The following is a 26,946-nucleotide window of genomic DNA, read 5'->3' as shown; positions in this document are numbered from 1 at the left end:
GGGTGTAGAGATTACTCAAAAATAAAATTTAAAAATTATGTTTTGGGGTGCCTGGTTGGCTCAGTCAGTTATGAGCCCGACTTCAGCTCAGGTCACGATCTCACATTTATTGGGTTCTGGCCCTGCACTGGGCTCTCTGCTGTCAGCACTGAGCCTGCTTCAGATCCTCTGCCCACCCCCCACCCTGCCCCGCGCTCGCTCGTGCTCTAGCTTTCAAAAATAAACATAAAAAAGAAATTATGTTTTGACTTCTTACCACCCCCAAACTCCTTTCGTGCCCCAGCCTCCCGAAATAATTACGTTGGATTTTGTTTAGCACAATATTCAGTGTTTACATTATCGTGACTGTGTAGATGCTGCTCTTATCAATTAAGCTGTATACTTAAAAAAGATTCCTTTTTTTTTCTGTACAAGTTTTTTTGGTTTGTTTTCTCGAGGTTTTTTGTTTTGTGTTTTGTTTTTTTGTTTTTTGTTTTTTTTTTTGGTTTTAGTTTTCCATGTACTTTAGTAATTCACCCTAAACACTGCCATTTTCTTTCCTTTCCTTCCCTTTCCTTTCCTCTTCTCCTCTCTTCTCTCTCTTCTCTTCTCTTCTCTCTTCTCTCTTCTCTTCTCTTCTCTTTTTTCAAGTAGGCTCCATGCCCAGCATGGAGCCTAACACAGGGCTTGAACCTACAGCCCTGAGATCAAGATCTGAGCTGAGATCAAGAGTCAGACACTTAAGCCAATGGAGCCACTCAGGCACCCCAAATGCTACTATTATTCTAAGCCTCTGCAAATGCTCAGGTGCTCAGGGATTCCAACCCCTTCCACGCCTGGAGCTTCTGAGCAGCCATGCCCGGTGCACACGCACCGCCCTGCTCTCTCTCCACCAGCACCTGGTCCCCTTTACACACCCCGTGGTCAGCTCCCGTTCTCTGCATCCCGTGTCTCCCTCTTTTGTTGATAAGCTCTCATTAGTGCACAGTCACAGGGGCTCCCTGGGGAAGGATGCACAGGCACTCGACACCTCAAATGGTCTGTTCTTCATTTAGACTCAACTGATAGTTCTGCCGGACACGGAATTCTGGCTTGGAAAACATTTTTCCTTCAGAATTTGAAAGCATTGCTTCATCCTTCCTCGTGTTGTTATGAGAAAATTAACTGTAACCTATTTTTTTTTTCTCTTGAAACCTTCAGGGTCTTCGTTTTGGTTCCCAATGTTCTGGCATTGTCACTATTACGGAAATTAGGTGGGTCTGTTTTCGCCTATTGTACCAGGCAGTTGGTGGCATGGATGCTTTCCATCTGGCACCACATGTCCTGGATGACGGGGAAACCTGGAATTCTTATTTTTATTTTCCTCCTTTCTGTTTTCTCTGGACTCCACAATTACTCAGATAGTGAGTCTCCTGGGCTGAGCCTCTAGTCTTCTTATCTCTTCTAACCTATTTTCCATCTCTGACTTTTTATTCAACTTGAACTTCCAACCTTTCTGTTGGTTTTTAATTTCTGCTCCCATGTTTTTCATGTGAGTTCTGTTTTTGTCCTCAGATGCTCCTCATTAAAAAACAGTATCCTATTTGGTTTCATGATTACAATACATTTTTTGAATCTCTGCAGATATTAATGATACAGTTTTTTGCCTGCCTGCCTTGTCTCTGTGAACTTCTTCGTTCTGTTGTCTTTTTTTATTTTTTCAGTTTATTCATCTATTTTCAGAGAGAGAGAGAGAGAGCACGCACAGGTCAGGGAGAGGCAGAGAGAGAGAGAGAGAGAGAGAGAGAGAGAGAGAATCTCAAGCAAGCTCTGCACTATCAACGCAGAGCCCGACGTGGGGTTTGAACCCACAAACTTTGAGATCATGACCTCAGCCAAAGCCGGACGCTTAACCAACTGAGCCACCCAGGTGCCCCAGAGATTGGGATTCTTCACTCCTTAAATGTTCAACCTCTGGCCTGTAATTAATTAATTAATTAGGCTTTTTTTTTTTTTTTTTTGAGAGAGGGAGAGGGCACAAGTGAGCAAGGGGCAGAGAGAGAGAGACACAGAGAGAGAGAGAGAGAGAGAGAGAGAAGCGGGGCTTGAGCTCACCCGATGTGCGGCTGGAAGTCACTAACCATAAGATCATGACCTGAGCTGAAGTCAGATACTTAACAACTGAGCTACCCAGATGCCCTAATTAATTTATTTTAGAGAGAGAAAGAGCCTGAGAGAGGGAGGGGCAGAGAGAGAGAGAATCCGAAGCAGTCTCTGCACTGTCAGTGCAGAGCCTGATGGGGGGCTCAAACCCATGAATTGTGAGATGAGTTGATATCAAGAGTCAGATGCTCAACCGACTGAGCCACCCAGGTGCCCCTCTACTCCCCCAACTTCGATTTAGCTCTGCCCTGTGGCCAGAGATAGCTGGCACTTCCAGTCTCTGAGCCTTTGGAGCTTCCCCGGTGTAACTGGGATTGCTTCTTAGTTTTCCCAGCCCCAGGTTTAGGGCTGTGTTTCTTTCTTCTCATTTCCTCCGTTCTTAGGGGCGCTGGAACCCTAACACCCATTCTAGTGGGCTTAAGGAAACAGTAAATGTAGATGATGGGTTCAATCCACCATCTTTTCTGGCCAATTTGCTTTTTTTCCAGTTTTATGGAGTTATAATGGACATACAGCACTGTGTAAGTTCAAGGTGTGTGCCATAATGATTTGACCTGGCTGGTGTTCTAACCTAAAGCTGGATTGCCAGGGAGAAGGGTAAAGAAAGAGTCTATCTCAAGCCTTAAAAATCTGTTACCTCAGGGAGTGGCATGGAGGAGACGATTTCCAATTCTTATCTTTGGGTTGTTTCATTTTCTACCGTGAAGTACATAACCCCCTGCTAACTGAAACTCCTTAGCTGCATAGCCCGTCCACAGGTCCTCATGGAAGGAAGCTCCTCCTCTCTTAGGGGTGAGGAACGAGGACCACCAGGCTGGGAAGGCCAGCTTTGCTCCACGTAGTGATGAGCGAGAGGTTGAACCAGGACCGAAGCGATCAGCACCACCCTCGGGAACCTTGTGCGCTGTCCGCCTTGGCTGAAGTGCCCGTTGCCTGCTGAAGAGAAGGGCTGGTTTTGCTGAAATAAGTGACTCACAGCTTCTGTGACAGTGATTTATTTTAGGTTTTTAAGTCTTCTCTCTGCACAAGTGCGACAAGGCCCCCGAACTGTTGCCTGCCCCAGAAATTCATTCAGGCAATGAATGCTGATGGTTCTCTAGCAGCAGGAGCTGGCCTCCCACGGTGGACACTGCCCCTGGGCCAGTTAATAAGGGACTTTTTAGGCAAATGCGCTCTGGAGTTTTCCAACAGAGTGGATAATTAAGATCACAGACAGTAGATGTGGACATTTGGAGACTACCCCCTCACCTGGATAGAGACACTGAAATTTAACCACAGCCCTTCAGTGTGGATTTGATTCCCTATGCAGACTTCTCTGCTCCAAAATTACTAAAAAATGTTTTTCACAAGGTTTGTTTTCAAACACAAAGATCTTTCATCGATTGGTTGATTACTGTTGTCTTAGTATGATGTGAGGTTGGTAGCTGATACTGTTTTTAAAAAAATTTGTTTAATGTTTATTTATTTTTGAGAGAGAGAGAGAATGCAAGTGGGCTAGGGGCAGAGAGAGAGGGAGACACAGAATCTGAAGCAGGCTCCAGGCTTTGAGCTGTCAGCACAGAGCCCGATGCGGGGCTTGAACTCACGAGCTGTGAGATCATGACCTGAGTGGAAGTCAGATGCTCAACCGACTGAGCCACCCAGGCGCCCCTCTCTCTCTCTTTTTTTAAATTAAGTTTATTTATTTATTTTGAGAAAGAGACAGCGCAAGTGGGGGAGGGGCAGAGAGCGAGGGAGAGAGACAATTCCAAGCAGGCTCCGCACTGCTGGCACAGAGCCCGACGTGGGGCTCAATCCCATGAACTGTGTGAGATCATGACTTGATGGTGTCCCGCTGACAGTTTTTCCTCAAATGGTAGGCAATTCATGCGACACTTAGACACTGAAGAAGTCACTCCTTTTCCTCTAGGATTTGAAGTGCCCTCCTTGTCACTAAATAAACTCACCTGGATTTTTAAACAACGCATATTTGCAGACCCCTCCCCAGGATCAGAACCTCTGGGAGTGGGACTCCAACTGTATTTGGAAATCAATGCCTTCGAGCCTTGCCTCCCAGGCTGGCCGGACAGCCAGCCGCACTGGCACCCCTGGGGAGCTTGGTGGAAATTAAAATTCTTGGTAGCCACTCCAGACACGCTGAATCAGACTCCCAGTGGGGCCCAGCAATGTGTGTCTCCGCCAGGCCTCCGTTCCATTCTGACGTTGGCTCCAGTTTTCCAGTCACTAACCGAGGGCAACATGCAAGGGGGCACTGGGAGCTGGCCGCAGAACAGAGGGTGGAGCCCGCTCAGCAATTAGTGGTAAGTTAATGGTTCGCACTGATGCAAGCATTGTGTTGAACTCGCTTTCCCCAGCTCCGTTTTCCTGTCTGCTGTCAGGAGAGTTGGTCATAGAATTGCAAAAACATGACACACACCACAGGGTGGGAAGTCACAGCATCGCTCCCCACACCCCCCATGTGCCACAAAGGGCCCAGGGCTCCCTGCACTGTGCTTGAAGAGGCAGAAGGAAGAGGCCTGAGGGCGAGCCCGGCACGTCCATCCCGGGGCCCAGGGTTCACCCTTCACTCTCTTCAGGCTTGTCCTTGGCCCGCAGGTCACACCAGCCCGGAACTGAGGCACCCGCTGATCTTGAGGTCTGGGGCAAGCTTACTTCCTGGGCTCTGCTCAGGGGCGGAGCTGCAGGGTGGGCGGGGCGAGGTGCAGAAGCGGGCTGATGAAGATTAGGTGCGCCCGCCACCTCGCCCCCAGTGGGGATTCCCATTTTCCCGCGCAGGGAAGCTCCAGCTGCTCAGATCTTCACCTGTGAGCACTTGGGACGCAGCGGTGACCTCGCCAGGGTAGGGGCCCAGCTCCGGCCCGCAAGGCCAAGTGCCACCCTCTGGACGCCCAGAGGCAGTGGGAACTGAACTCAGGGAATCAGGGCGCTTTTGCTGCATTTAAGAGCTAGGAGTCTCAGCTGGGGACCATCTGGGGTGCAAATCAGATTTTCACCTTTCAGCATCCCACCATCCGATTCCTTTCCTCGGCCTAGTTCCAAAGCAGGTGTCCTCTGGGCTGGCTTCTAGGCCTCCTGCAGGGTCAAGGCACAACCACCAGACCCTGGGTGACTCTTCCCTGTAGGGTCACTAATGTACCCGGCTCCTGGATTTCATCACGGGGCACCTAGTAGACCAGAGTTTCTCCAACTGCTTGCCATAGGATCACCTGCGTGTTTGTTAAACTGCACATTCTCAGTAATCTTTCCTGTGGAACTGTGGCTGGGGCCTCTAGGGTTGGGACCGGAGAAACGGGCCTCACACCTGCCCACGTGACTCCACTCTCAGCCAAGGGGGCATCTAGGATTCCGTAACAGGCATAAGTGCTGTTTAGACAAGTGGACTCATGAAGGTGTCAGTTAAGCGCTCTCCTGGTCTTGATTACCCCTTCAGTCGGTCTCCTTTGTCCCTCCCAGCTGTGACTCAGGAGCGCTTTCTTGCTCACCCAGCCTGGGTGCCTCGGAAACAGGGCAGATGTTTTTGCTGCCAACTCTGGGGCCCCACCCTGGGTTGTAGGCAGCTGTGAGTGGGGTCACCATGGGGTTAGCCGCCTACCTTCTGAGGATACCTACTTTCTTAGGCGGCTTTGTCTCCCGGTGCTCAGGGCGGTTCCCACCTCCGGACCCCCCAGGAGTTGAGAGAGGCAGAAAGTTTCAATCTAAGCTTCCTTCATCTTGGCAGCAGTGCATTAGCCCGAAGTCTATAGTTCCTTCTAGAAAGGGGCGTTCCTGGAGGGAGGGAGGACAGATCTGGAGCAGAAACAGTTGAACCAGTTTGCTAGAAAGTGTTTCCCTCTGGGGGGTGGAGCAGCACCAGGTGCGTCCAAACACGTGCGGGACTTCGAGAAAACAGTTAATTTTGGAAAAGGTTTGGTTTCCTGCTCACGTTCTGAGGGGGCCTGGCGGGGGGGCGGGGGGCCACGGTGGTCGTCCTCGGCATTTCTGGTGAAAATCGAGCAGGGCGGTGGCCCGCGGCGCCTGAATGGGGACCAGGCGTCGGACCCCGCCGCGGCCCGGGGCTCTGGGCTCGGGGCTCGGGCGGCCAGCTGGGGGCGCCTGCGTCCGCTCCGCCGCCCCCGCCCGCGCTGCAGGATCCCGCCCGCGGCCGGCGGGGCCACTCGGGCGGCGGAGGCGGCGGCGGCGGCGGCCAGAGCTCCAGCGGGAGAGGCGGCGGCAGGTGAGCGAGGCCGAGGCGGCGGCGGCGGCGGCGGCGGCTGAGGTCCGGCCCCAGCGGAGGGGGAGGCGCGGCGGCGGCGGCCCCGGGTGGGGGGAGCGTGCGCCGCCGTTCGCGTCCCCGGGCCCTCGCGTCGTGGGGGGTGTCGCACGGGGTGTCTGCGCGCTGCTCGCCGCCCGACGGCCCGGCCCCACCCAGGCGGAGACCCCGGGGGGGGGGGGGGTGTAGGGCGGGGGCGGGGTCGGCCGGCGGAGCCTCCGAGGGAGGGGGAGTGGAGGCCGGAGGCCGGGCGGGGCGGCCCCCAGACCCTCGGAGTCATCCCCGCTCCCTGCGCTCTCCTCCTCCTCCTCCTCCTCCCCCCCCCCCCCAGGTTTGGGGTGGGTCTTCTCGGATGCTCCCTCTCTGGGCCCTCTACCCCCTCCCAGCTGGGGCGGCGGGAGACGCTTCCCAGACAGAGACCCCGCTGGGAGGAGCTGGGGCCCAGCCCCACTTTCCGGATGGCAAAACTGAGACCTGCCAGAGAGACACGGCTGTGGGCCTTCCCCGCCCTCCACCCCGGGCCCGTCACCTTCGGACCTCTGTTGGCAAGCTGGTTGGCTTGTGATGGTACAGAGGGGGCTGGTTGGTTAGGTTTCCCAGACTTGGACAAGGCCCGGGACTCTGGGGGCCATTAGAGCTGTTTAAAGTAAAATACCTCAAGGGGAGAAGGCTCAGTGAGGTCCAGACCCGGGCATGGGGTTGGATGCAATTCAACCACAGCCCAGGGTGAGCAGGACCCCTCACCAATTAATGGGGGGTGGGGATGGGAAAGCCAGCAAGGCAAGCAGCTGCTGGCCCCTGCCTTGGATCCCCACTGGGGGAAACCTAAAACCTAACCCTTTCACTGAAGAAAGTGGGTTGACCCTGGTTGGGGCCCAGATGCTGGAGCCTTTTTCAGTGGGACTTGATGTCTTTTCTCTCTGGTTTTTATGTGGCGTCCCCTCCCTCAAAGGCCAAGAACTCATGTGCTTTCTGAGTCAAGGCTGGACATGAGAGTGTAGGCCCCATTACTAGAATTGGAGCCTTTCAGATGAGGAACACAGCTGTCCTGGGTGGTTGGGCTGTGCAGAGAACATCCAGATCTGGACCAGCGTACTGAAGCACCCTCAGACCTGGTCCGGGGTGATGCTCAACAGAGGTACGAATGAATGACCAACAGGACTGCAGTGGTCTCAGGGCATGAGATTGAGGGGGCTTTGGGCTGTTATTCAGTCCCTGCTTTGACACATGGGCAGCTGCCTTCATAGTGGAGGAGAACTTGTCTGGTGTGGACCTGGGCTATGCGGGGCAGACCCCAGGTGTAGCTAGGAGGCCGCACAGAAGTGGCCAGCTGCGCCTGGGGTGGGGTGGGGGCAGCAGAGGTGGATACTAGGTGCCTCCCCTAGTGCTGAATGTTCAGGATCTACACACACACGTTGGGTTCTCTTCCCTCAGCCCTCGATGTTCTCAGGCTTTTGAGCTCTTGGGCCCTTTATGGAGGAGGGCAGGGAGAGGTGGGATTTCTCCGATTTCTGAGGCCAGATGGCTTACAGGGCCCTGGAACATCCCTTGTATGATCTGATCTTGTGAGTTAGGGCTGGAATGACTAGCCCCATCTATAGGTGGGAAAGCTGAGGTCATCAAAGGTCTCGTAACAAGTCAGTCCTGGATCTGGGACTAGGGCCTGGCTTCTGGTTTTTCCATCCTGTTCTGGTGTGGCTCTGGTGAAATCTGTTGGAGTATACATCAGGAGCCTGACCCCACCCCAACAGGAATAGTCTCAAATGCTCCCCAAGGGGAAAACACATTGCCTGGCCACCTCTCCCTTCCTCCTGTTCCTACCTGTTACCTGAGGGTGCTGTGGGGCTTTGCTGCTGATCCCCACCTCTTGGATCCTTTTCCTCTGTACCTGGGCACACAGGAACTGGTGTTGGGGGATAGTGGCTTCTAGTGGTCCATGGCTGACTCCAGTAAGGGAGCCTCAAGTGGCCAACCTGGGCAGGAGGCAAAGAGCTGAGTTAGGCAGGGGACCTGCCCTCCTAAGTCCGTTAGCCCACTGGGGAGACAAAGTGGTTGCACCTTGACCCCAAACACCTCTGTAGGGAGAACCTCACACAGCAGGTGGGCCAGTCTGTGCACTGGACAGTGGAGGAGGATGGACAGCGAGAGGCCACACTGGGACATCTTTGGGGGAATCTGGTGATAGATCATTTTCTTATTCATGCTTTCTGTATTTTCAAAGTTGTCTGCAATGAGGAAGAAAGGCAAAACGTTCTTCCCTTTTCATTTGCTCTGGAGAAATTCTGGCAGTTCTTGCTGCCTCTGGAACTTTCACCAGAGTTTGCAGGTCTGGTCTGGGGGCAGACATAAACTTGCAAATTTAATAGGGTGTCCAATGGGAAGGTCCTAGGATTTTGAATATTTCAGCACAGATTAGCCTCAGAACTAACAGAACTGCCTGGAACTCAAGCAGAAGACCACATCCTAGCTGGTCTGTTGCAGAACTTCTTGTTGGCAGTGTTGTCTCTCCCACTGTGAGTCCGGAGGGTATCTGTGGCTCACGACCACCTGTTGGGGGGCTGCCGAGGGCTGGCTGGCAGGTGGATGGGAGCTAGGGGTGATGGCAGCTTCCAGGCCCTGAGCCACATCCATTTGGGAGCCAAAGAGAGTGGTTTCCTAAGCTGCTGCCTGGCCTAGATTGGAATTGAGGATAGGGGCTCTGGGCCCAGAGAGCACTTGATGACTTCATATCCCTGAGGGTCCTCACTGAGGAAGCAGAGTGTGTGGGATCAGCCCCCTCTTAGACAGCTGACCTCAGGGGTTCCATTCAGTGCTGGTGTGGGGGTTGGGTCGGTGGGTCAGGGACCTGGCCTGGGGACCCCTTTGACCTCAGGCTTTGTTTCTGGGACATTTGCCTTTCTCTGCCTTTTGGACATGGACATTTGAGCCTGAATTGTCACTTTAAGAGGGGGAAGAAGAAAGGCACCCTCAGCCTTCCACTGCCCTCTCTGTCTTCCAGCTTATTATAGAGGGGGCTAAATGGAGCGCCACAGGGTGCGGTGGTGGGAATTGGGCCAGGGCCATTGCCAGGTGCACAGAGCTGGCAGCAGGAGGCCACTCCTTCAGTTAATGACCACCTGCTGAGTGAGGTGGCTGTTTGCAGAGGGAGCCACTGTTTTCAGCTATTAACAACAAAGGCTATTATTTGCAAGGCCTGTGCCTGTCAGACAAGAAGGCAACCTCTGGAGGGGACCTCTGGGGCTTGAGTCTCAGCTCCACATTTCCTGGCTGTGTGACTTTGGGCAAGTGCTTCAACTTCTCTAAGCTGGTTTCTCATCTATGAAATGGGGACACTAAGAGCAATTATCTTGAAGGCCAAGGAGCGGTTCCAGATTAAAGTTGACCAAAGAGACAGGACAACCAAACACAGTATGTGAAACCCAACCTGGAAAAAAAAAAAAATCGTGTAAAGGACATTATTGGGACAGTTGATGAAACTGAGTATGAACTATAGATAAAAAGCATTGTATCAATGTTAAATATCCTGGTAACTATCTATATGGGTCCTTGTTGTTAGGAAATATGCACTGAAGTATTTAGGGGTAGAGGGACACAGTTCAAATATTGATGAGAAACACCTATACAGACAGATAATAAAGTGAGATAAAATGACAGACATAGGCAAAACTGCAAAAAAAAAAAAAAAAGTGTAGGGGAACTCCTTGTGCCTTTCTTATAACTTTTCTGAAAGTAGTACTTATTTCAAAATACAGAGTTAAAAAAAAATGCCTATCGGGGCACCTGGGTGGCTCGGTCGGTTAGGCGTCCGACTTCGGCTCAGGTCATGATCTCACGGTCCGTGAGTTCGAGCCCCGTGTCGGTCTCTGTGCTGACAGCTCAGCGTCTGGAGCCTGTTTCGGATTCTGTGTGTCTCCCTCTCTCTCTGCTCCTCCCCTGTTCATGCTCTGTCTCTCTCTGTCTCAAAAATAAATAAACGTTAAAAATTAAAAAAAAAATGCTTATCTAATGGTCAGAGTGAAATGAGATTGATTCATGTTACTTAGAATGGTGCCTGGCACTCAGGACACATTAGCTGTTATTGTCACTGTTGCCTTTTATTGTCATTAGTATGGGCAAAGTGTATCTTATTTTCACAGTAACCTGTGTGATTTTTCCACTCTATAGATGACACGGTTGAAGTCCAGGGAGGTTAAGTGGTTTGCTCCGGGTCACACAGCAATGAGTCCAGAGCGCTGATAGGGAAACTGTGTACAAATTAGTTTGGATTCGTTGCCAGAATCCATAATTATGGGATTCTACACAAAAACCCAGATTTCTAGTCTCGTTTGCCAATTCACAGGGCCTGTAGCACTGCCTACATTACCACGAGGCCAGCCAGTCTCACTTGTGATATCCTGTCTGGCCTCTGGGGTTCTGAGTTTGCCGTCCTGTCGTGCCCAAGGCTGGGGTCCCCTCCAGCATAGTGGCCAGAGCATCCTCCCACACCCTTCTCCATCCAGTGGGTGCTACAGGGCCCATACTCAAGTAACCACTGTGTGTATGTGTGGGGGGGGGGGGGCGGCGCTGGGGGTTGCCAGGGAGGAGGGAGAGGAGCCTGAGGCTTTGTGGCTTCAGCCTGCTATGCCCTGTCATAGCTCGGTCCTCCCTCAATCCTACCTGCAGCCCTAAGCAGTGTGCCTGGCTTTTCCAAAGGGATGCATGGAATGGTTGGCTGACACCCCCACCCCACCACCCCTCTCCCCCCGCCCCGTGACTTGAGTGCTGGAGGAACTCACTGAAGGGTTCCCAGCCTGCAGTCTTCATCTCGGCTTGGTGTGTGTAGGTGGGTTGTCATTTATCCCCCCTGGACCCCTAGTTCTTCCTCCATAAAATGGGGTTTTACCACCTTTCTGGAGGGTGATCAGAAGGATTCAAGGGGCCAGCATGTCAGCCTTGAGCAGGGTGGATTTCTGCATATGTGGCTGTTCACAGTCTTCAGACTGTTCACCCCAGTGTCCAGCCTCCGAAGCCCCTGGTTCCCCACCAGCCTGGGTGCAGGGTCAGTAGGTGCCCAGGAGGAGAAGGCATACACGAAGGTCAGAAATGGGCAAGCCTGTCCACAGGGACTGCAGGAGGGCAAGGCTGGGCAGGCATTGTCCACATGACCTTGTAGGTATGTATGCCTTAGAGTCCCCATCTCACAGAGGAGGGAGCAGGCCCCATGAGGATGGTGGGAGGAGCTCACTTGGTGAGTCTCCCCAACAGATGGGGAAACTGAGGCTTAGCAAGGCAATGTGACCTTCAGATGGCCCATAGCCATTCAGCCTCTCCCTCCTCGGCCCAAGGCTCTGTGCTGTGTTCCCAGGAGGAGGACAAAATCAGCTGGCATCTTAAGTGGCTTTAATTTTTTATGTTAATTACAGAAATAATTCACATTTATTATTGAAAGATCAGAAAACTTAAGCAATAAAGTGAGGACAAAAACTAGAATCTGTACTCTTTGAAGTAACCCATTAACGTACCAGCGTATGTCCTTCCAGAGGACTTTTTCTTTTTTTTAAAACAAAGGACACGAAAACAAACTGCTCATGACAAGTTTCTTCACTGTCCTCTAAGGAAAGTTCGGTGTGTCCAAGGCGCCCCCACGCTTTGTGAGTGCCGTCGCTGGGCTTCTCAGACCCCTCAGGCCGGCCCAGCATCTGCTACACGAGCCGCCCTGGTGGATTTTCTCTGTGCCCTGTGGCTGGACATCTAGGTTGTGCCTGATAGCTTTGCAGTAGGAGCGGTCCCCTGAAGAGCCGGCAGCCAGGTGTGGGGATTCTCTCCCGGAAGGTAAAATGAGGCTGGGGCGGCTTTGCAGACAGGACGCAGGTTTGCGGAAGGCGGCGTCTGGGGGCGTGGAGGGCGCTCCGCCCCCTGGAAACTGCTTTGTGGTCAGAGGATGAGACGGGGAGGGGCTTTGCGGGGAGAGGGGTTAATTGTCGCTGGCTGGTACTGGAAGCCTTTAAGCTCCCGTGGGGGAGGTGAGCGGAGGCGGAGGCCAAGGAGGCCGTGTGCCTGTGCCCGGTGCTGGTGGTGACTGTTGGAGCCTGGGACCCTGCAGCCGCCCCTGCTTCCTGCAGAGAGGTCTGGGGTTCAGGTTGGAAGCTCACCCTGGTTTGGTGGTTTGCGGGGTGGGGAGCTGTCTCTGCCCAGCCCCATCCCCCTTCCAGCAGGGAGCAGGCGTGAGTCTGGTTTTGTCACTAGGTTCTAGTTCTGAGACGACCCCCTCTCCACCCCCCACCCTCCACCCCCCCCCAGCCCCCCCCCCCCCCCCCCCCCCCCCCGCTGGTGAGTGGACCCCTTCACTGCTGACACTCAAATGAGACGACAGGTGCCAGAGCTGTTTCAGCATTTCACTGTGGGAAAAATTACATGTCTACAGGGGAAGACAGAATAGCGTGACCACCCCATATACCCATCCGCTAGCTGCCACCCTTTCCAGCTCTTGGCCAGCCTGGAGTCATCCCTGCTCCCACTTGCTGTCCCCTCCAGACCTATCACTTACTCTGTACAAATTGTAGTGTATATAGGGGCGCCTGGGTGGCTCAGTCGGTTGAATATGTGACTCTTGATTTTGGTTCAGGTTATGATCTCATGGTTGGTGAGATCCCCACTTTGGGCTCTGTGCTGACCTTGTGGAGCCTGCTTGGGATTCTGTCTTTCTCTCCCTCTCTCTCTGCTGCTCCCCTGCTCATGTTCTCTCTCTCCCCAAATTAATAAATAAACAAACACCAAAGAAAATTTAAAGTTGTCATATATGTTACTACAAGATAAGGACTAGCCCCCTCTCCCAGTATTATTACCACCCCTAAAACCTAGCAATAGTCTCTTAAGATTGTAAGTATCCATTCAAAGTTCAAATTTCCAATTGTTCTATACACATCAAATATATATTTTATTTTTTTTTAATTTCCTAATGTTTATTCATTTTTGAGAGAGAGAGAGAGAGAGAGAGAGCATGAGCAGGGGAGGGGCAGAGAGAGAGGGAGATACAGAATCCGAAGCAGGCTCCAGGCTCCGAGTGTTCAGCATGGAGCCTGATGTGGGGCTCGAACCCATGAACTGTGAGATCATGACCTGAGCTGAAGTCAGACGCTTAACCGACCGAGCCACCCAGGTGCCCCTGTATTTTAGTTTTTAAAGATTTGAGTCCAAAAAATAAATAAATAAAAATAAAAAAATAAAAATTTGAGTCCAAATAAAGTCTATATAATGAGATTGCATGGTATTGTTCTCAAGTCTTCTTTCCTCTGTAGGATTGATACTCATTCATTCTCTCCTAGGTGCCATGTTGATTTTTTTTATTTTTTATTTTTTATTATCTATCTATCTATTTATTTATTGAAGCAGAAGCTGGGTCCCTTTTCCTACAGTAGAGCCTCTATCACGTGTAACACGTTCCTTCTTCCTGTGAACCTCCTGGAAATATGTAGTTGGATCTGGAGGCTTGATCTAATTCAGTTTCGGTTTGCACAAGAGTACGCTGGAGACAGAGGCAGGGTTGCAGACTTCTGCTGGGAGGTTTGCATCTCCTTTATGATGCTGGCAGCCAATGACGCCCCGTGGCTTTAAGGTAGTAGCATTTTAAATTATAAACCTTTCCGTTTTCCACCTGGTTACAAGTGGGGCTGAGTTTGGCGTTGGGGTCGTACTTCCAGCTCGGGATGTTGTTCTATACTTTTTTATTCTTGTTTTTTTTCTTCATAGTAGTTTTACCTGGTACCTTTTAATAACATGGGTAGTTTCTTTTCTTTAGAGAAAATTGGAAAAAAGTCATAAATAAGACAGATCTGAAAATAAAACTGCTAAGTTCTGTCACTTGGTGATAACGCCCAAGATTTACGTACATCCTTCTAGATTTTCTTGTGTGCAAACAACTATGTGCACGTCTGTGGTGGTGTTAAATGAGAGATGGCACCCGACGTGCAGGTCCGTGGGCTGGCGTTTTCCCGCTGCGGCATCACGGTGGTGACCCCCTTCCTGGGGACTGTAGCGGGGAGCATGGCCTTCCTCCCTGCCCCTTAGCAGTTCACGGCAAAGCCGGGCGTGGGGGAGGACAGGCGGCTGCTGGCGAGGCCCAGCTGCCAAGGTTTTCAAAGGAAATAAGGACTTTTGGTTGGCAGGGCGGTAGCTCTCACATCTGTTCTTTGAGGATTCTCTGCTGTTGCTCAACGTACTGTGACCCTGGCTGCCCCTTTCCTTCTCCAAAGCCCCGTCCCCCGGGTCTGGCAGGGGCTGGGGCCGTCGGGGTCGTGGGAGCCAGCCCCCTGGGCTTTGGTGGGCCGTGCCACCAACATGATGTGGTGTTGTTCATCTCTCCTTGTCCTGGCATCGGCCCTGTGACAGGCGGCAGATTTCTGCACAAGGAAGGACAGTGGTTGAGAGAAACTGAGTTTAATAGCTAAGGTGCTGTTTACTTAGCACGTGTGTTTATTTGGAGTGGCTTTGAGGCTCACCCCAAGTCGCCCCTCAGGACCACTGGTTACATCCTGTAACTTGTAACCAGTTGCATGACTTCAGCCTGCCCCATCTCCCCTGGAAACCCAGTTTCCTGCCTGTTGAGTGAAGGAGAGAGCAGAGCGTGTCCCTATGTTCCCAGCCTGGGAAAGAAAGGGATCCCAGCACATCCCTGAGCCCACAGCCAGGAAGAGATGAAGGCAGAGGGGCTGGAGGTGAGTCGATGCTTTGGAATGCACCCCCCCTCACCCCTGGCCCCGCCGAGTGTGAAAGATGATTCTGGGAGTAGGGTGAGTGATGGGGCCACAGGGCTGTGTCTGCTTCAGCTAGGCACCCTCCATGGGTATCACACCACAGCCCTCCTGCCCAAGAGCCTGGAAGAGCTGGGGCCAGTAGACGGGCCTTCCCAGTAGCTAAGCCAGCCTGCTCTGTCTTCCCAGGCAGGTGGGCAAAAGGGGACATACGCGCTGCTGGTGCCACAGAGGGGGTGCTGGGTTTCTGCTCTGTGCTCTTGTTGGGAGAATCTGAGTGTGGATCAATTAGGCAGAAATGTCCCTGAGGGCCTCTGGAGTGCCTGGTGCTGGGGAGAGGTGCGTCTCATGGGAGAGAAGAGGTGATACTTGGTCGCTCCTGAGCAGGCAGGGACGCTGTGGCCACAGGGAATCATTCTACCTGTGACCGGAGCTGGAGGCTCTGCTTCCAAGGTGGCTCAGCCACAGGGCTGGCGGTGTGGGGCTGGCTGGAGGGAGGGGCCTCAGTTCCCTGCCGCAGAGCTGCTTGAGCGTCCTCACAACATGGTGTCTGGCTTGCCCCAGAGCCAGTGAGCCAAGAGGGGGCCAGGGTGGAAGCCACTGTGTCTTTCGTGACCTCAGAAGTCACGCGTTGTGATTTCTACACTATTTTGTTGCTTCTGAAGGTAGTACAGGAGGGGCATGAACACTGAGTCGGCCTCGTTTGGAGGCTGACTACCAGAGTGGCAGAGATGGCATGCATCTTGTTCCCACATAGTTCCAACAGAAGTCCCAGAACTGAATCTCATTGGGCCACTTCGATCAAGTTCCATGCCCATTCCTCACTGGACAGTGGTCCTGGGCCCACCCATGGAGGGCTGGTTCCCCACAGGAACAAGGAGCTGTTACCAGAGTGGAAGTGGATGCTGCAGAAGGAGGGTAGCACTGTAAACTGTCTCTGGAGAGGCCCGTGGCACTGTGTGGCCCAAAGGCGGTAATGATGGGACACTGGCGAAGGCTTCCTGGAAGAGGTGACCTTTGTACTTGTCTTGGCAAGATGGGTGGCATTTTTATTTTTTTAATGTTTATTTAGTTTTGAGAGACAGAGAGTGTGAGCAGGGGAGGGGCACAGAGAGAGAGAAAGACACAGAATCTGAAGAGGCTCCAGGCTCTAAGCTGTCAGCACAGAGCCCGACTCGGGGCTCGAACTCACAAGCCTTGAGATCATGACCTGAGCCGAAGTCGGATGCTCAACCGACTGAGCCACCCAGGCGCCCCAATGGGTGGCATTTTTGACCATTTCATTTTGGCTGTGCCCTGGTGGTCTGAGTCAGGACATGAAAGAACGAGGTGTGGAATGTGGGCTCGGGGATGTGCTGGGATCCTTTTCTTTCCCAGGCTGGGAACATAGGGACACGCTCTGCTCACTCCTTCACTCAACAGGTAGGAAACTGGGTTTCCAGGGGAGAAGGGGCTGGCTGAAGTCATGCAACTGGTTACAAGTTACAGGATGGAGCTAGGGCCTTCTAACTCCTAATCAGGGAGGATGGAAAGATGAGTTGTAGGGGGTCGGGAGGAGGAGCCAGGACTTGACTCAGGAGGCACAGAGAAGCCACGGAAGGCCTCTGACCTGGGCAGGCATGCAGTGGAGTGGGATCTGGGGTTTGGAACTGAGAGAACACCCTCTGGCCTCCCTCTGCTTCTGACTTTAACTTAGCGCTTACTATGCCCCTTATACGCATTTCTCACATAAGCCTCCCAGCCTTCTGAGGAGTTGGGTGACTTTACAGGTGGGTTCCTGGGCTGCCAAGGTTGCTCAGGGGGTCTCTGACTCTGTTGATGTGAAGCCTCTTCATCCCGCATCCGTGGGACAAGAGGCTGGCTTGGTAAATCGTCAGCCTGGTGGCTCAGACCCCTTTCCGGGTATGGTGAGCCCCCTGACTTTAGGGGAAGGAAAAAGTATTTCCCTGCTCACACCCCCTCCCAGAAGCCTGCCTGAAGTCCGAAACGCGATGGGTGCTATGGGGTTTCTTCCCGACGGAGGGGCTTGTCATCTGGTGTCAAACGAGGCCAAGCTGTTGGCTCCGGGCTCTGCGTTATTTGTCCTTTGGCCGCCTGACAGCCCTGTCTGCCTTGTTTTTGCTACGGTGTTACGCCCTCTTGCCCACTGTTTCGTGGCCTTGCCACTTTCTATAGCCTGTGGCTTCCAGGTGGCTGAGGTCTCTCCGCCCTGAGCTCTGGACCACTATCTTGTCTTTATGGGTGGTTGTCCCAGACCTTTGGGCAAGCTGTTGTGGGCATGTCTCAGCCTGGGGGTTTGGCTGATGGGGGCTGTGTCCAAGTCACATTTGTGTCCGCAGCACCAGAGAGGGGTCCTGCCCATGAGGAGGAGGGCAGGTGTTCCTGAGAGGAACAGAAGAGGGTCGGGGCCATGCCTGCACCCTGGCACCTGGAGTGAACAGAAACCAGTTCCTGGGCTGATGCTGAGAAAGCCTGAGCTTGCCCCCCTTTGGGGGAGTTTGTTCGGCAAGTTTAGGAGCACTGAGTACCAGGGCTTAGAGGTCTCTGGTGAGGGTACTCACTGAGGAGGGGGTAGTGAGTAGCCTGTCCTCAGGGAAGCCTTTCTTTGGCCCCAGGATGGTCACAGGTGAGTGTTTGACCACAGAGTCAGATAGACCTGAGTTTGAATCCTGGCTGTGCCTTTTGTTAGCTGTGTGTGCTTGGGCAAGTGAGTGGCGTCTCTGAGCCTCAGTTTCCTGCTCTGTAGAAGGGGCATAATAGCAGGACCTTCCTTATGGAGCTGATGGGCAGTTATGTGAGGCCGTCCCCAATGCCAGCACACAGTCAGTGTCGAAATGCTGGTCGTAAAGCACATTAGCCTGTGTGCACAGATCCTGTCTGCCAGGACCTTGAAGTCTGTCTGAGGGCTGGGGTGTCAGGTGCCCAGTGGCCGGGGTTGGGGCTGTAGCAGGTTGGAAGGGAAGGGTCTGACCACTGCCTCCTCTGAGGAGGGAGCTGAAAGGGGGGTCTGGGGAGGGTGGGAGTGTCAGCTGGGAAAATCGGGTTCTGTTCTCCACTTTGTTACCAAACAGTAGGTTCTGCTGTCAGGATAAAAGGTAGAAAGTGATCCCAGGCCCCCAGGTCACATGCTCAGTGGGTGACTGAGGACCAGCAGTGCCTTCTTCCTCTGTCTTGGAAGGCTTCCGCTCCCTGCTTCCCAGCCCTTCATAACTGCCGCCTCACAGCTGAGCACCACATGATCCCAGTGGGGGAAACTGAGGGCTGACAAAGCAGAAGGGGCTTGATTCCTGGCATCCTGGGGCCCAGGGCTGTTGGGATTCTTTGGGGGCTCGGCTGCTTGGAATAGGGGCTCCAGGCATGGGGGCAGCTGGGAGATGGAAAGGCAGCAGATGAGGCTGGAGACCTTTGGCCTCTCAGAGACGGATGAAGCCCCCTCACTAGGTGGGTGGCGAAACTGAGGCTCATGGCCTGTCTGTGAGTGGCAGAACCAGCACGAGGCTCTGTGCCAGGCTGCTCTCTCACTTTTAATTCTCATCAAGGATGCATTTGCTCCTGGCCTCCAGCCGTCCTGGCCTTCTAACGGAGGCTTGGTGCTCGTTTTATTTTCACTTGTTGAAAATTGTTCCAGCTTAAAGCTTCCAATTTCCATGAAGTCATTGGAGCCAGGAGCCTGGCCCAATGCCTCCCCCCACTTGTGTTGAGGGCCCCGCTGCAGCTGGGAGCGGCCCCCCCCCTACAGCCCCGGAGGCGCTGAGCTGAGGGTTCGGCTGTAGCTTTTGTGAGGCGGCTGCTGCGGAGCAGGAAGTTGTGGGTCCCAGATGCGACTTGCTCTCGTTAGGTAGCCGGGCGAAGTCGGCCTCGCATGTGTGAGCCAGGACGCGGGCCGAGAAGGGGCGGGCGAGGGACGGCCCACCTCCACGCTGGCTCCTCAGACCCTGGCCTGGCCGTCCGGGGGCCCCGGAGGAGAGCCAGGTAAAGCGGGCTGTGGGGATGGGGCGCCATCTGTCCCAGCGGCCCGGGCTGGGCGGGGGCGGGACAGGGTCTGGGCCGCGGGGGGTGGGGCGGCTCCCGGACACAGGACCAGAGACACTGGTCATGGGCTTTGCCCAGCTTGACGAGGAGGTGCCGTCATGACCGCGGGGCGGGGTGGGGGGGGTTGGGCCTGGACGTCTGGGAACCGTGGACTTGCAGATGCCCGCTCTGCCTTACAGGGTTGTAATTTCACACTTACAAGCCCACTTCTCTGTTCTCAGTGACGGAAGGATTGTCGGGGGAAGGGCAATCAACTTCTTTTGTGAAGTAAAAATGAATAGCCCCCAGACAAACTCTGAAAGTGCTACATGCCCCAGAGACAGAGAAGCAAGACACCCCGGGAAGTGGAAGGGTCTCCCTTTCCCTCCAGCCCCTCCCAGTCTAAGGCCCCTGGGGACCAGTGTGCACCACTGGGACTAGGTCCTTCTGGATCATTCTGTGTGCTCCTCCAAACACATGTACACAGGGCAGATCAGGTGCTTCGCTTCTGTGTCACTACCTGGGGTTCAGGGCAGCTGGCACTGGGCGCTTCCTCTCTGGCCAGCGCTTGGGGGAGGGGAGCGGAGGGGTGAGGAAAGCAGAGGGCTGGGCTGGGCCTCCATGCACGGGGCCCCTGGCCCCGAGGCCTGGCCGGAGTCTGGGCGGGCTCTGCTCGGATGTCTGTGTGGCCGTGGGCTGTCTGCCACAGACATGCGGGTGGACGGCCTGAGGGTGGCCGCCTAGAGAGTGACTAGACCAGCTTTTCTCAGACGGGGGCCCTGTGGTGGTTTTAGGCCGCATATGGATGAACATGCTTAAAATTTGTTAGGTATCTATTTTAATGTGTTTTAGGAAAAGGAAAAAAAAAAACACATCCTATAAATAGGACCTTGGATCTGTGACTTCATGATGTCCCTTTGCCTGGGACAAAGCTAAAGAAGATACGGAAACGAGAAGTGAGCAGACTTAAGAGGAAGTGTGAAGTGACCGGCTCGGCCGGATGTGCATGTGTCCGCGGAATCGAAAGTCTGGGAGGGTTTCTTCTGGGAGGGTCTGTTCCTAACCAAGCTGTGGGTCTCCCCACCTCCAGGTTAGGGGCCTTCTGGGGCTTTCCTGTGGCTTCTGATGTGAGGTGTGGGTGCAGAGGAGGGGAGGCTGTCAGATTGTTCCGGATTCTGGGCCCTCAGAAGGGAAGGTGTGAACCGTGTGGGGGAAGAGCCTCCTGTAATGTTTTAGTGAAAAGAAGTGGCCGTTTACTGGCAGCCGTTTTCTGGGGGCTGGGAGGGGAGGGGTGGCCTCGAAGGGCCCCTTTGCCAGGAGTGGGTCTCAAGAGAGGAGGTCTTCCTGTGGGTCCTACAGCAATGGGGGCTGGTGCAGGGAGGGCCTAGGCAGTGAGTGGTGGGAAGGAAGGGGCAGGAGCAGGGCTTCTAAATAGGCCAAAGGTGCTTCTCAGGAGGAGATACCGGTCAGATTTGATGTGGTTGTGAGGACATGCACCCCCCTTTACAGTTTATAACTCTTGGTTTAACCCATTTCCTGCTCCCCTCACCTCTACCCTGTGGTAGGTGCCTTTTGCCCCCCAGTTTGCAGAGGAGAAGACAGAGGCCCAGAGGGGCACTTTCTTGTCCCGGGTCACACAGCGAGTCAGTCCCCAGGGCTGTCCAGGTGTATACACTGCCTGTCATGGAGAGCGGCCATGTCTGAGGCCTATAGGGGGTCAGGGCACAGTGCCCCTTCTTTGGAGAGGCTGCGTGGGGCAAAGCTGAGCAGGGGCTCTGGGTGGCTTTGAAGAGTTAGTAGGACATGATCCTCACCGTGGGGAAGGAGGAATCAGGTTCCTCTGAGTTGGGTCCCCCACCCTGCAGGCCTGGCCTGACCCTTGTCTGCACCCACTGCAAGGTGGCGGGGGCTGGGTCAGGGCTCCCCCGCGGCTGGGCCGTGCCTCCTGGGTCATGTGCTGGGGTCCTGCTTCAGCTGGCGGTAGATGGTCTGACCCTTTGGATTTTCCATGACTTGCCATCCTCCCATACTGGAGGTCATCGAGAGGTGATGGGTGGCCCATCCCTCAGTGTCCTTGACCTCTCTCCTGTCCTGGAGGAAGGGGGTGTGGGGCGCATTGACAGTCCGCTGGTGGCAACTTTCCATCTTCCAGGGCCTGGGCAGAGGGCAGTGCTTCATCCAGCTGGGACCGTTCTGGGGCTGCTGAGGGAGCAGGCAGAGCGGGTCACGCTGGACGCTCGAGTGGGAGTGGCTGATTCCAGCCTTGCGTGGGGTCGGGTCTCAGGGATGGGAGGGAAGCGTGGGTGGTGGGCCTGTTAGGCATTTCGTGTGCTTGAAGAGACCTGCGTAGCTAGCTACGAGCTGGGGGTTAGTTTGGCTCAGTGAATGAGACCATCACATCTGAACAGCCAGAGAAGCCAGGGGTCTTCTGGAGGTCCTTGGGTCCAGCCCCCTGCCTCCGGGCCCCACTCTGCCTGTTTCCAGCAGCATGTGAGGTGACCCAGGTGATTTGAGCCAGTTTCCTGCATCTGTAAGTTGTGTCTCTCGTGGTTCCTGCTCAGGCGGTTATAGGCTTAAACAAGGGGGGACATGTTGCACCTGGTGCAGGAGAGCCCCGGCTCCGGGGGAGGTGTGATCGCTGTCATGTAGCTGTGTTGGGGGCTCTCCTCCGCCTGTCCTGTTTCAGGTGGGAGAGGCCTCCCTGGTAGCCTGCAGCCCTTGGGCTAACTGCTGTCTCACAGTCCCTCAGTCCCCTCCTCTATGAGGTGACAGTGCCCAGGCAGGTTGCTGGGGGACTGGAATATGCATGAAAAACTCTGCCCAGCCGTCTGAGACCAGCACACCCATGTCTGGGGTTTCCCTGGCGGCCTGTGTGTGTTGAGTGCTGCCAGCCTGCTCCCCCGCCCGGTGGCCCTCCAGCTCTGCCCCTGCCCTGGCTTGCAGTCTCCACTCACCCACAGGGCTCTTCCAGCCCCCACCCCCCAGGGAGGGTGGCAGGGCGCCCACCCAGCAACCGTCGGCATCTGGCTCGACCTGCCGCTGCCCACAGAGTTCACAGCTGGCCACATCATGCCTGGGGTGTTGCCAGATCCTGGGTGCAGACCTGGGCTGAAGCACCTTCCACTCCCTGATGTTCCCCTGGAAGCCCCCTAGGCGCTGGGGTGAGGTAGGACGAGACTTGGGTCAGAGGTGGGCTCAGTTCCTCTTTGGTGACCCTTCTCCCCATGATACTAGGTCATCCTTTCTCCCACCATCTGCTGATCACATTGACAGACAGGTCTGTGCCATGGGCATTGCCTGAACACCAGCCAAGTGCTGTATGGGAGGGGAAACTGACAGTCCAGATGGGGTAGGATGGCCGACCTTGAGCCCTGGAGAAGGGGTTTGTGGGGTTCCTGGGTTCCTCCGATGCACACACTTGGCCAGTTTCTCCCGTCTGGTGTCACATCTGAACCCCTTCTCCTGGCTTCTGGGGTCCTCTGGTCCCAGCCCACCGTGCTGGTCCAGTCCCACCTCTCGTGGCCTCTCATGTACTCCGGGGTCAGCACGCTGCTTGCCTCTCTCTTGCCCTTTGTCCATGCAGCCCCTCTGCTCAGGGCTTCCCTACCTCATACCCCATCCTGGCCCGTGTCACCCATGTGGAGGCCCCCTCCTCGGGGTCTTCAAGCTCGGGGGCTGAGGAGGCTCGAGTGGTCTGCTCTGGAGTCAGTCGCCTGGCAGCTTTCCCTCCGCCCGGGCTCTGTGAAAATCCCCCCCCCCCCGTGGGTGCCGGTGTCAGGGGACACCGGGGACACCCTCCTCTGTCCGTTCTCCCTGTTATTCCCCTGTGTGTACCCCTCCCTACAGCAACCACTGGAAGCATTTACCCGTGACTGTGCCCAAAGGAAAAGAAACAAATTGAGGTCTTTGTCGCGGGTACCCCAGTTCTCAGACATGTACCTGGTACCCCAGGCTTACCTCCTCCCGCTTCTTCCTGGACGGAAGTACTCATGGCCCAAGGAGGAGCTTGTGTCCTCCTGGGGTTGCAGCACAGCAGGCCTGGCTTCTAGGGAACAGGAGGCCCCCAGGGGATGCATGTAGTAGGCGGTGCCACCAACCACCTCTTAGGACCCAGAATATGCTGGTGGGGACCTCTTTGTCTTCTAGGATTAGGCCCTTGCCGTCCCCTGCAGGGACCTTTCCTGCCCCTGGTTAGTGGCTCAGTCTCACTGCTTCTGGGACCAGCTGACTTGGGTGGATGGCTCCTGGTGTCATTGGCTGGCTGAGCAGGGAGAGGCCCAGGAGCATGGGGCACAGCCCCTCCCTGCACAGATGGGAAAACAGCCCCAACGGGCTTCACAGCTTTGGGGCTGGTGTGCATTTTCCTGATCAGAGCTCTGTTGGAGGCACGGTTTCCTCAGGCCTCATTAAGTGGTGGGGATGTGGACGAGGGGCCACCCGTCTCCCCCTCCTAGCCTCAGCCTCCCCATCTTTGCAGTAGGCAGGCTGCCCCCCCCTCCTGCACATCCCCTGCCAGTGTGTGCCAGGGTCTTCCTGGCTCTGCCAGTCCCTGCTCCCGGCCTCCCACACCTGTCTCCCTCGGGCCCCATCTGGCTCGGGGAGGAGGAGCCCTTTGAAGTCAGCTGGAGGCACTGCTTTAATGGGGGACCCAGACTAATGGGGAGGCATCCTCTTTTGAAACACCCAGACTCCCTGGAGCCACCATTGAGGCCCCCCGGGGAGGGGGTGCCTTAGCACCAGGTAGTGCCCAGGGCAGGGACCAGCACTTCTGCATCCTTTGTCTGGCCCTGCTTTCTGGGCAGGGGAGCAAGGGAAGGGCTACCTTTGGGGGGGGGGGGTGTCAGGACCCCCGGGATTTATAGGGTGTCTCCCAGTGCCTGTTGATATCAATCAAGGTTTCTCAGGCTGCCCGCCCCTCCCCCCGCCCCAACTTGTGTTTGGAGCCACTGGGGTGACCCCACCTGATGGCAGACCCTGTGTACTAGCCTCTCTGTGAAGTCCCTGAGCATTAGGTACCATTACCAGCCCATTCTTTGAGTGAGGAAACAGGCCCAGAGAGGTTAATGAATGTGCCCATGGTCACACAGCGCCTCTGATGTTTGGTCCCTGAGGCTTTCCTGCCTTCTTGACTCCTCAGCCCCAGGCTGCTCCTTGCTCATCCTAGCATTTCTCTTCCTCATGTGGCTCATTTATTACATTTGTCTCCTCTTCCCCGACAACACACGCTGTCCAAGGGACCTTGCTTATCATGGTCTTAGCCTGTCACCTGGTACCTGGAGTGGGCAGGGGCTCAGTGAGCACTTGTTGGATGGAGGAGCATGGGCACCATGGCAGTGGGAGGTGGGGTGGGGGGGTGCTTTCCTGTCGTTGAAGTAACACAAGTTTGGCCCCCTTAAGTGTGTGAAGTTTCTGGATTTAGGAGGAGTTTTTATAGCCATGAGGTCATTTCACGGCCAGAATAAACTGGCAAGCTCCCCACTGCTCAGGTGAGAAACCCAGGCTGAGAGGCAGGTGACCTGCCCGAGCTCATGCAGATGGGGACAGGGATGCTGGGGTTGGGACCAGCCCCCAGTGCCTGCTCAGCATGGGCTGTATTTGTCTCAGTCTGTGGGGCTTGGGTTTAAGTGTTCCCCTGTGTACCAGGCAGATTTTGGAAGCTGAGCAATGAGTAGCCAGACATCAGCCTTGGGGGAGGCATCAGGTAGCCGGGCAGTGACAGGCCAGGTGTCCTGTGTTTCCACACAGGCACTGGGAAGGGAGAGCCAGGCACTGAATCCGGATTAGGAGGGAATTGGGCAGCCCTCCTGTGGAAGGTGGTGGCTGGGCCTGGCTCTGAAGGGTTGGGCAGGAGTTTGCCAGGCAGAGGGAGTTTTTGGGGTGGGGAGGTAGGCTGTGCTTTTAAGCGGCCAGAGCCTGGAGACAAGAGGGTGGGGCTTGTTTGGGGAACTGAAATAAGTCAAAGTGTGCAGTCACGAAGAAGGCCTCTGGAAGCCCCGGAGGAGGTTTTTGGCCAGGGGGTGAGCACAACTGGGCTTGGTGTTCTTGGGGACCCAGACAGGTGCAAGAAGCTCTGGCAGGCTATCCCAAGGAGAAGCTTGTGTTTAGGGGTGCATGGGGCTGCTGTGGACTGGGGATCCATCACAGCGGCTTCCTGTACCCAGCCAGAGTCTGGCTCTGGAAGGCAGGGGTTTGTGGCAGGAAGGAGTAAGTAACCAGGAATGGGGGGCCTAGCTCTAGGGACAACTGAGCTGTAGGGAGGGTCTCCTGAGCCCCCCGTGTGGGTGTAGTTACAGAGGCCAGGCTGTGGTTTGGGGGTAAGGGAGGTCGGCTAGGCCTGCTTCCCCTGCAGAAGGGCTCCTCCGGGCTCTGGGCTGGGCTTTCACCAGGCAACGCCCCCTGCCCATCACGTGCCCCCTTGGCCTCGCTCAGGTACTCAGGAAGCCTTGAGGAAGTGGGATCTCAGCACTTTGGGTTAGAGCCGGGCACTCTGCTGTCTGGTGCTGTGGGAGCCATATGGGGGGGGGGGGTGTCTGTGGATGAGGCAGTGGCTTCGGGGGCCCAAACTAGATAGTGATGTCTTGTTGGGCTCCATGGATGGCTGGGGGAGGCCATGGCCCCTCCAGCATGGCCTGCTGAGTTCTGGGCAAGGATGTCTTACTGTCTGGTTTTCCCACTGACCTCTCTGTGGCCAGCTTGCTAGTCTGAGTGGGACCGGACCAGAGTGGGTAAAGGCTCCCACTCTAGCTTGGGTCTCCTGACATTCGGCCCAGGGCTCTGTCCCCTGCACTGCTTTGCCTCTGGCAGGTGGGCTACTTTCCTGCATTACCTGAGAGAGGCAGGAAGTGTAGCCAAGAGACGCAGGAGGGTCTTTTCCTGGTTGGTATTTAGAGCACTTTCTTGCTTTCTCAATTCTGCAGGGCAGATTGCTCCCCAACTTAAAACTGCCTGAGGGAGGCCACTGTGCATCCAGGCCTTCTTCCCATCTTCCCTTCACCCCTACCCCAGAGGCCAAGCTTAGGGCTGGTCCCCTGGCCCACAAGCAGTTGCACTGGCTTGTCCTTCCCTTGTGTGTCCATCCAGCCCAACCTAGGGTCGGGTAGAGGTGGGAGAGCGGAGCCCCCAGCCAGAGGGAGCTCCCCAGGCTGTCAGGAGAGGGGAAGATAGTTGGCTCTCTGGGACACAGCTGCCCAGTGAGGAGCTCTGAGCTATCTTCGAGACTCCACAGTCAGCATTTCCCAAAAGGAGTTCATTGGAAATTAATGCAAAAAAGAGTCCCTTGAACCAAACAGACCGGGGAATGTTTAGCTGTGTTTAACTCAGCAGGTTTCTTTTCTGCAGGACTTCTCAGAGCCTTTAATTGCTAACGTATACAGGGACTCTTTAAAGGAGGAGGAGGAGAATGTCAAGCCCTTCACTGCCTGTGACCAGAGTCCAGTGTGGGTGGGGCTGGCCATGTGTGTGTAGCTCTTCGTGGCTCTGCTGGTGGGCAGCACGCCTCAGGAAATGTAGACGGAGGGTTAAGAAAGAGCTGGAGCCTTGGAGTAGGGCAGGTCTGGGTTTGAATTCCAGCTCTCCTGCTTTTCAGCCAGGGGGCTTTGAACAAGTAGGTTAGGATTCCAGAGTCCGCCCCCAGCTGGAAACAGAGTGAGAGCAGCTCCACCCACACCCACACCCCCACCCCGGGGGGGATGGGCTGCGGGGGCATGGGCTGCGTGGGCCTTGCCCCTGCCTATTCCTGACAGGCGCTCACTGAGGTGGAGGTTCTCAGACGAGGGAGGCCAGAGGCCGCTGGGAGTCTCTCTAGTTGGGTTCAGAGGTTGCAGAGCCTGTCCTGAG

At 55.1% G+C, this 26,946-nt stretch overlaps 1 protein-coding gene across 9 annotated transcripts in view; it reads left to right on the top strand.

Moving 5' to 3' along the window:
- Positions 1 to 4,263: 4,263 nt before the first annotated feature.
- The window catches only part of ADCY7 (adenylate cyclase 7), a 59,272-nt gene continuing 36,589 nt past the window's right edge, over positions 4,264 to 26,946 (top strand). For 3 of the 9 annotated variants that reach the window (XM_053210500.1, XM_053210501.1, XM_053210499.1), the window contains exon 1: positions 6,215 to 6,334. The gene's annotated coding sequence lies outside the window, so the exon portion shown is untranslated. Of the gene's footprint in view, positions 4,422 to 6,214; positions 6,335 to 13,798; positions 13,965 to 18,165; positions 19,072 to 25,033; positions 25,128 to 26,946 lie in introns of those variants that run through there. The other 6 variants (XM_053210503.1, XM_027044486.2, XM_053210502.1 and 3 more) reach the window with 5 other exon arrangements.

Source organism: Acinonyx jubatus, chromosome E2, assembly GCF_027475565.1.
Source record: "Acinonyx jubatus isolate Ajub_Pintada_27869175 chromosome E2, VMU_Ajub_asm_v1.0, whole genome shotgun sequence".
NCBI lineage: Eukaryota > Metazoa > Chordata > Mammalia > Carnivora > Felidae > Acinonyx > Acinonyx jubatus.
Note: the sequence above shows the minus strand (reverse complement) of the source record. Positions and strands in the feature narration are given on the sequence as shown.